The sequence below is a fragment of the Nicotiana sylvestris genome, chromosome 4, assembly GCF_000393655.2.
Source record: "Nicotiana sylvestris chromosome 4, ASM39365v2, whole genome shotgun sequence".
Lineage (NCBI taxonomy): Eukaryota > Viridiplantae > Streptophyta > Magnoliopsida > Solanales > Solanaceae > Nicotiana > Nicotiana sylvestris.
In genome coordinates, this window is record NC_091060.1 from 173,711,274 (window position 1) to 173,720,180 (window position 8,907).

The following is an 8,907-nucleotide window of genomic DNA, read 5'->3' on the forward strand; positions in this document are numbered from 1 at the left end:
GACATGAAAGGATGAGGGAAAGTGGTGTTTTCTAGGCGTGCAAGAATTTCTTTCCTAAATCTCCCTCCTGTTTTCCAAAACAAACTCTCTTTCTCACTTAGAAACTGATTCTGTTTGGTTTCAGCTTTCCTTTTGTGTGTATCTCTCTCAAGGTGTATCTGTATCTTCCCCTCCCCCTCTTATGTCTCTTTTCCTAATATCAGGTGGTATCCTCTTCCTCTCCTACTCTGTTCTCCCTTTATGTCTGTATGTATCTATTTGTATGTATTTCAGCTCTCTCTTTCAAAAAATTCTTCATAGTGTGCCCATGTCTCAGTGTGTATCACCCTCTCCCTCTTTTTAAATTCTCCTCTCTAGAACTGATGGAAGTGTCCCCTTTTATTGAGCCTCAAATCATCCCTTAAAACAGCCTGTTAGACCCAAAAGAACACCCCTCCCATGTGCTCTCTTCTTTTCAGTTCCACTTAGTTATTTAAGTATTAACCCCCATCAACATTCCCTGGCAGACTTATTCTTTAAAAAGGTTTAATACTTCTTAAACTAAAGCAAAGTATGGGCAGCAGAATATATCTGACAGCATATGCTGTCAAACTATTTTAAAATCAAAAGCCCCTTTATGCAGGAACCAGGTTGTGCACAAGTGCACCTGTGGTGCATAAATGCACATGCTGTGCCAAGTGCACATGCCCTCCAATTCAGAAATTTAAACAAAACATTCCTTTTACATTACTGATTCAAATTAACAAATATAAGTAAACAAACTAATTGACGACATATGCCTTAATTGATTCAAACAAATGCTTAGCAGAAGTAAGTCGATTTGTTATTGCTCGGATAACTGAAACTAATCGACGACATATGTCGACTCGACTATACTAGTTATAACACCTATAATCGTAACCAAAAATCAGACATTTAACTGTATCGACACACGATTTGAGTTATACTGACTAAACAAAGTGGTATTCGAGGAATCAATCAGTTAGTTCAAATCAGCTAATTGCACAACAAATACATGTATACACACTATCAGAACAAGTAGAAGAAAACACTCAATCAAACAACAAAGGTTCAGGCAAAGTGGACAGGGCATAGTTGATAAAATTTGGGGACACAAACAAAACATGAACAGACCTTTACCACAATTAGATGGACCCAAACAAAATAAAGAAAAGAAAGAACTCACCTTAAACCTTGAAAAAATCAAAATCTTACTTGGATTCGAACAGACCTTTTTTAAGGCTGAACGGACTTTAATCGAAGTGTTTCTCAAATGAGAAACACTTCGATTAAGGTCCATTAGACCTTAATCTCTTTGGCTCGAACGGACATGGACTAGTGACGAGGAACCCTAAGGTTCCAAAAATCAGATCTGGGATTCATGCTTCCCTGATCAGATTCGGACCAAACCAAGCATGGTTTGGTCTCGAGGGGGGTCTGGGGAGTGTCTGGAATGAATTTAAAGCAGATCGGGGTAGATCGAGTTTTGACTCGAATCTTCAAATGAAGATTCGAGAAGGTGGGATGGGATTCGAGGTGTGTGGTTGGTGGATTTGGGTTCAGGACGGTGAGGAGCATCTATGGTGTTAAGGGTAGGGTCACCGGCGTCCATGCCGCCGGCTTTCATGGTGAAGGATACAGGGGCGGCTCTAGGGTTTGATGGGGAAGAAGGTGAAGACGGGAGCTGGGGTATTGGATAGGGGGCAGGGTAAGGTTAGAAGGTTATATATGGGATGGGTGGGCTGATCTCAGCTGTTGGATCAATCAAGATCAACGGCTTGGATCTGAAGGTTTAGAAGAGACGGTGTCGTTTCATCTAAACGGGGTTTGGGTTGGTCTGGGTGGAACGGGTCGGGTTTTGTTCGTGGGTATGGGAAATGTGATCTTGGCCGTTGATCAATCTGAGATCAACGGCCCAGATCAGGATGGATTAAAACGGCGTCGTTTGGACACCCTGGGTATCAACTTGGACTGGACCGGGCAGGCCTGGTTTTGGGCATTGTTTGTTTGGGCCAATTTTAACAAATTGGCCCAAGTCCGAAAAAGGAAAGGCTTTCTTTTTTTTTATTATTATTTCCTTTTCTTCTTTATTTTTTTTTTTTTTAAAATAAAACTAAGTAAAATCAAATTAAAATTAAATAAACACTTAATACAATTATTTGCACACACATTAAAATAATTCAAAACAGGTAAAAATCAAACAAAACAAAATCACGGACAAAGATGCTTGTTTATGCTTTTCTATTTAACAACCATGTTACGGTTCAGATTATGCATGACACGTACATTTTTGTATTTTGTTTTAATAAAGTAAAAATGGGCCAAAGTCATAAATAATTAACAAAGTGCCATGTAAAAATCCAAAAATTGTACAACAAGATCAATTGTTATTATTTTTTGTTTCTTTTGGAGCGATTGTCTCGTGAAGCAAAAATCACGTGCTCACAAGTATATTCTTTCAGATAAATCTTTTACAAAGTGTTCTTTTATTTTTTTCTCGGGGATCCCCTCTTCTTTACTAACTCTTCCTATTTATAGGGGATAATCTCCCAAGAAACCCTAAAAAATACGACATAAAGAATATTCGAAAAGCATATTCTTACTGTCTCCCTCCAAGTTTAAACTATCATTAACGTCTCATTTCGGCTGACCGCTCTTGGTCGTCGTCCTTTGCCACAACGACCATCAGACGTCGTGTTATAGTAACCTTATTCCTTGCCTTACTTAACAGCTGTCGTTGTTGCCAAATTTGGACCCATACACTAATCTGTTACAATGCAGGGTTCTAATCTTGTTAAAAAATAACTCCAATAATAAAGAAACCCGTCAAATAAATTTTCTACCACAAACTAAAACTTGACGCCTTTGCTCCAAATTCAGAACAGACCCAAAACCAACATAAAAATTCAGATAAAACAAACTAAAAAATTATGCAGCAAAGAGCCCGTTTGGACATTAAAAAAATCACTTTTTTTTAAATCAGTGTTTGGCCATAAAAATTTTAATTTTCACTTGAAGATGAATTTTGAAATTTTTCGAAAATATAAAAAAACTCTAAAAAACTGTTTTTCAAAATTTATACTTAGATCACTCACAAAACTTCAAAAATAACCCAAAATTATATTTATGTCCAAACACAATTCTAATTTTCAAATACCATTTTTATTTGAAAAATTTTTTCACTTTTTTTTGAAATTTACAATTCTTATGTCCAAACGCCCACAAAGTGTAACTAAAGAAAGAAGAAAGTGTTTTTTTTTTTTTCCGGTTATACAACGATCTAAAACTTTTTACTATAACACACTGCCGGCTTCTTTATTTCCTGCCTTTCTTCTCCTTTTCTTTCGCCCGACTTTCTTCCTTTTTTGTTTACGAAATATTATTGTGCTTCTATTAATACAATTTTGAATTTTAATCCTCGAAATATTTAAGTAGGTACATTTTATATTCAATAATAGATAATATTATGTACATTTGATTAAACTATGTGATATATTGCGAAATACTAGTTTTGGACTTTTGGTTCCATCTTTTGATTGTGATATACTTCTAAAAATACTTTGAATATAATGTTCTTCTATTAAAAATCACATATCTTTATTTATTGTAATTAAATACGATTTAACAAAATATTCCAACGACCAAGATCAAATGTTATAATTAAAAAGGAACTAGTTACATTCGCTAACCAAAAATATACATAAAATATGTATACAACAACAACAACAATAACCCAGTATAATCTCACAAGTGGGGTCTGGGGAGGGTAGTGTGTACGCAGACCTTACCCCTACCCCGAAGGGGTAGAGTGGCTGTTTTCGAAAGACCCTCGGCTCAAGATAATAAAAAGACCAAAGGAGAGAATATTAGATTCACCACTGAGATCATAGGGAAAAAGGAACATAAAATGTAGTAGAAAAATGCAAAGCAAAAACGATGGCTATTAAATGGATCATGCGTCGAAAGTAGAAAATAATAAGACATGACACTGCCCCTAGCTATCTTAGACAAAACCCCACCGGAATTAGGCTCACAAAGGTACAAAGTAACGCAGGACTCAACAGCCTCCTAGCCTACAACCGTAATACTCGACCTCCACAACTTCCTATCAAGTGTCATGTCCTCGGAAATCTGAAGTCTCGCCATATCCTGCCTGATCACCTCTCCCCAATACTTCTTAGGCCGCCCTCTACCTCTTCTCGTGCCTTCCATGACCAGCCTCTCACACCTCCTTACTGGAGCATCTGGGCTTCTCCTCTGTACATGCCCGAATCATCTGAGCCTCGCTTCCCGCATCTTGCCATCAATAGGAGCCACGTGCACCTTCTCCCGAATGTTATCATTCCTAATCTTATCCATCCTAGTGTGCCCGCACATCCACCTCAACATCCTCATTTCTGCTACTTTCAGTTTTTGGATATGTGAGTTCTTAACAGGCCAACACTCAGCCCCATACATCATGGCTGGTCTAACCATCGCTTTATAGAACTTACCTTTGATTATCGTTGGCACTTTCTTGTCACACAAAACTCCAGATGCCAACCTCCACTTCATCCATCCTACACCAATATGTTGTGTGACATCCTTGTCGATCTCCCTCCCCCGTGGAGGTACTTGAAGCTGCCTCTACTTGGGATAACCTGGGACTCAAGCTTCACATCCACGCCCACTTCCCCCGGTCCAGCGCTGAACTTACACTCGAGGTATTCCGTCTTCGTTCTGCTTAGCTTGAAACCCTTAGACTCAAGAGTCTGTCTCCAAACGTCCAATCTCTCGTTAACACCGGCTCGTGACTCATCAATCAGAACTATGTCATCGACGAATAGACAAAAAATATGTATATTATATGTGTATATAATACACATATATAAAGAATCTTTCATCAGCTAATTTCTTATATACATTTATCTTATTCCCGTCCCCCCTGTTAAATGTGCCTAATAGAGTCCTCGAGCTACCGAAAGTGTAAGTATCTTCTGTCAATTTACCACTAAGATTTTGTTTTTATTATTGACTTTTAGTCTCAAATATTCTCTTGAATATAGTAATAATATAGTATTCCATAACATTGTTAGTATGCAACAATACACTTTTCCTGAACCAAGGGGTATGTACTAGCCAAATATAATTTGCAAAACAATTAACTTTTACTCATCTGTAAGCTATGTGATATCTTGACAAGTTAAGAAGCATTGTTTTCTACAAGAGATGAACTTAATAAAGTGACACTATTTTAATTAACTTTATGTAAGGCACAAGCATACCAGAAAAAGATAACTGAAGAAATGTCTCAACTTTTTTTGTATAGTATAAAAAAATAAACATAAAAGCTAAAAGAATTAGAGGAAATATTGAAGTACCTAAGGTGATAAAAGTGAATATTTCTTTTCTTTTCCGTTTAACTTTGATTGTTAGAGTAACGTCACTAAATCCAATATAATCCCTATATATAAATCGATAGTTTAGTTGTTGTTTTGCTCTAGAAACTCAAATAGAGAAAAACAATTATGTAAATAAAGAAATATAATTGAAAAAAAGAAGAGGAAACCATCATTAGCATTTTTACTTGTTTGACTGACGAGAGTGTAACTACTAGTAAAGAAAGTCGAATATTGTTGATGGTTTCTTAGGAGAGCAAAAATACAATAAGTGGCTGTGCCGCCTTGACAAGAAAAAAATTATTAAAGCAAAAAAAATCCAAAAGATAATAATTATTAAAGCCAATAAAATCCTAAAGATAACAAAAAGTAAAAAAATAATATACTAGTTAAATGATGAGTGAATAGAATCAATGGAAACGACAATGGAAAGCGATAGAATACGTCCGAAGAGACTTAAAGTTGGCATTATTTTTCATTTGAACGCCTAAACTGAAGGCTGATCCTATTGAGCATTTATACTATACTAATCTTTTTCAATTAGACATTTTTTGCTGAGTTGGCACATAGGATGAGCTTCACCCAAAATAGGCGCGTGAAGATCCCAAAAAACAGATTTTATCTTTTTTTTTTACTTTTTATTTCTTTCTTCTACTTCTTCTTCTTCTTCTTCCCTCTCCACCATCACGTCCACCATTGTCTCCCCACTTTCATCATTGTTCTGCCTCCACCATTAATTTAGCTTGAAAGTTTGACCCAACAATCGTCTCAGTTGATTGAAATCGAAGTAAGACCGTATTCTTCATTTGAAGTCAAAACACCATTAATGGGGTCTTTAAGAAAGCTTGAAGGTTTAAAATGGGTTACTTGATTTGATAAAAAATTGATAAATTAATATTGGAGTTGTCTTCGTGTTTTGGTAGGGAATCTTTAGTTGAAGTTATAACAAATTTGGAGGAGTTTTTCTTGAAATTTTGGATTAAATCGTGGTTGGAACAAGAATAAACATGAAGATAATGAAAAATATCAAAAACAATGATTTCAAGAAGACAGAATGTGTCCTTTTTATCTTTTCTTTTGTTAATAATGTGTCATTTTCTGATTGGGTGTAAATTAAGTTATTTTTGAGAATATTATTTTATTTTGTTTACTAAATAGATTTTAAAATAGTGTTTTCTTTTCTTTTTTTTAACTCAAAATGATATATATTCTTTTTTATTTGTCAGTCGCGAGTGTATTGCACACACTTTGTAAGTTTGGCTAATTGTCAAAAAAATGCTTAATTGGAACAAGTTTAGCGTAATATAAGTGTTCAATAGCAACAACCTTCAGTTTAAGCGTCTAAATAAAAAATAGTGTCAACTTTAAGTGTCTTCGGATATATTCTGTCATTGAAACCACGTGGATGTTTAATGTCTGCACAACTTTCTAAAAGCTCTTTGAACCATTCTTTACTTTGTTTAGGAAAGCCAAACGTCTATAGAATCAATTACCTCCTTAATAAATATAATTAACTAAATTTCTTAATTCGTGCGCCGCACTCTAGAAAGACCCTTAAATTAATTACTTTGAAAAGTATATTGCTATTAATTACTTTCTCCGTTTATGTTTTTTAAACGGAACACATGAATATTGTTAGTATCTAAATATTTAAGGCATGTTTCTTTCCCCCAAAAACCTTTTTCGGTTCAAGGGCATTTGCTGATTAACCAATGAGGATAAGTACGCCACCATTAATTAAGCATATTTAGAAAGAGATAGATAAGTGAAAGGTTATGGAGACCCCCGATGCAAGAACTGCCCACGAAGGAGATGACATATTCCGTGGCTGCTTCACGGGGTCTATGACGTTTCCGACCTGGATTCAACAATCATTTTCGATGAGACTCAGTGACTCCTGAACCAGGTAAATTTCAGCTTTGGTTATTAAGTTTATGTTTGTTTTTATTTCTTTTTGTCTGATTTTCTTCCTTTTTCCACAGGCTGTGGCGCTTCATCGAGAAGCGTTTTTCAAATCCCAAGCCAAGCTGAACCGATGTGAGGCCAATCTCAAAAGGCTCATAGAGGAGAGAGACGCCATCAAACGCCTCTATGTGAAAAAAGAAAAGGAGATCAGGGACCTCCGAGCTGAATTGGAAACAGCCCATAAAAAGTAGATCGATCTCATCAAACAGATAATGTAAATTTTCAGGATCTTGACATATCAACTTGATATTGGTGACTAACACTTAGATCCTACAGGTTTAGTAGAAGGCCGAGAAAATCGAGCAGCTTCACGAGGAGGCAGAGATAAAAGAGGCGGAGACTTTGGGGTGGAAGCAAAACATGGACCTCCTCGCCTCAAAGAAAGATACGGCCCAAGCCCAGTTGTCTTCGGTTGAACGTCAACTCCAAAGCATGAAGGAGGAGATCCTGGTCCGGGCTAAGAAAATTGAAGAGCTCGAGACTCAATTGGTCGCTGAGCTTGCAAAAGCCACATCTGAGGTGGAAAAAGTAAAGGCCGAGGCGGAGGCGTTCATGGCCGTCTACCGAGCCAATGCTGAAGCCGCTAACGCTCAAGCAAAGGACATTTTTTATGTTGCTGAGGTTCGGTTATCCTGTGTTGCCAGTCATGCTAAGTACCAGTCTCGGAGAGAGACTCTCGAAGAGATTCATGCTCGTGGCTTTGACCTCACAGCCGATATTGAGAGTGAGAAAGTGTTAGAGGCTGAAGTCGAAGCTTTTCTCTCTGATGATGAGTCTGGGAGCGCAAGTGGATATGAGAGCGGAGAATATGAAGATGAAGCTCCCGGGGAAGATTAGACACTTTGTAAATACTTAAGTGGTCTTTTATTTTATTTTATTTTATTTTTTGGATTTTTGTGTAAGGCATTGAGTGGTCTTTTGTAAATACTTTTGCATATATAAAAGATCCTTTTTCTTTTCGATTTGTCTTCGATATTTGTTCCATTAAAACTTTGTTTTGTTTTCGCCTTATGATAATTCTAGTGTACTTCAGGTCGTGTGAGAAATTTGGCTCACTTTGTTGCCTTTGTGAAAATTTTGTTGAAATCGGATTGCTATAGTTTCTATACTCGAGTGAGTATTTAGCTTGAACCCCGAGTGGTAAAAACCCTTGGGTTTTGGTTAAGCGAGGGCGAGTCCTCGAGCTCAATAATGTAATGGCCCTTAGGCTCTTTAATCGGGCCGATATAGCCTCAAAATAGTGTCTTTTTCCCTTTTTTCGACTTTAAAAGTTTTATTTGTTTTGTTATGCCTTAGCATGAGATAAATCTGTGCCCATTAGGAATCTCGAAGGTTAGAGTGATCGAAAACTTTGTTATGCCTTAGCATAAGTTTGTATTTGAATAATTCGATACCTCTTAAGGTTTTTCGAGGGTTGATTTTATCGAAGCCCTTTGATTATTTTGCCGAGGGTATCCATTTTTAATCGATTTTTAAAGAATTCGAAGGCCTATTTTTATTGCGGGGTTCGAACGTCTCTGAGGCGCGTTAGTTTGGCCGTAGACTTAGGGTGTGACTCTTGGTC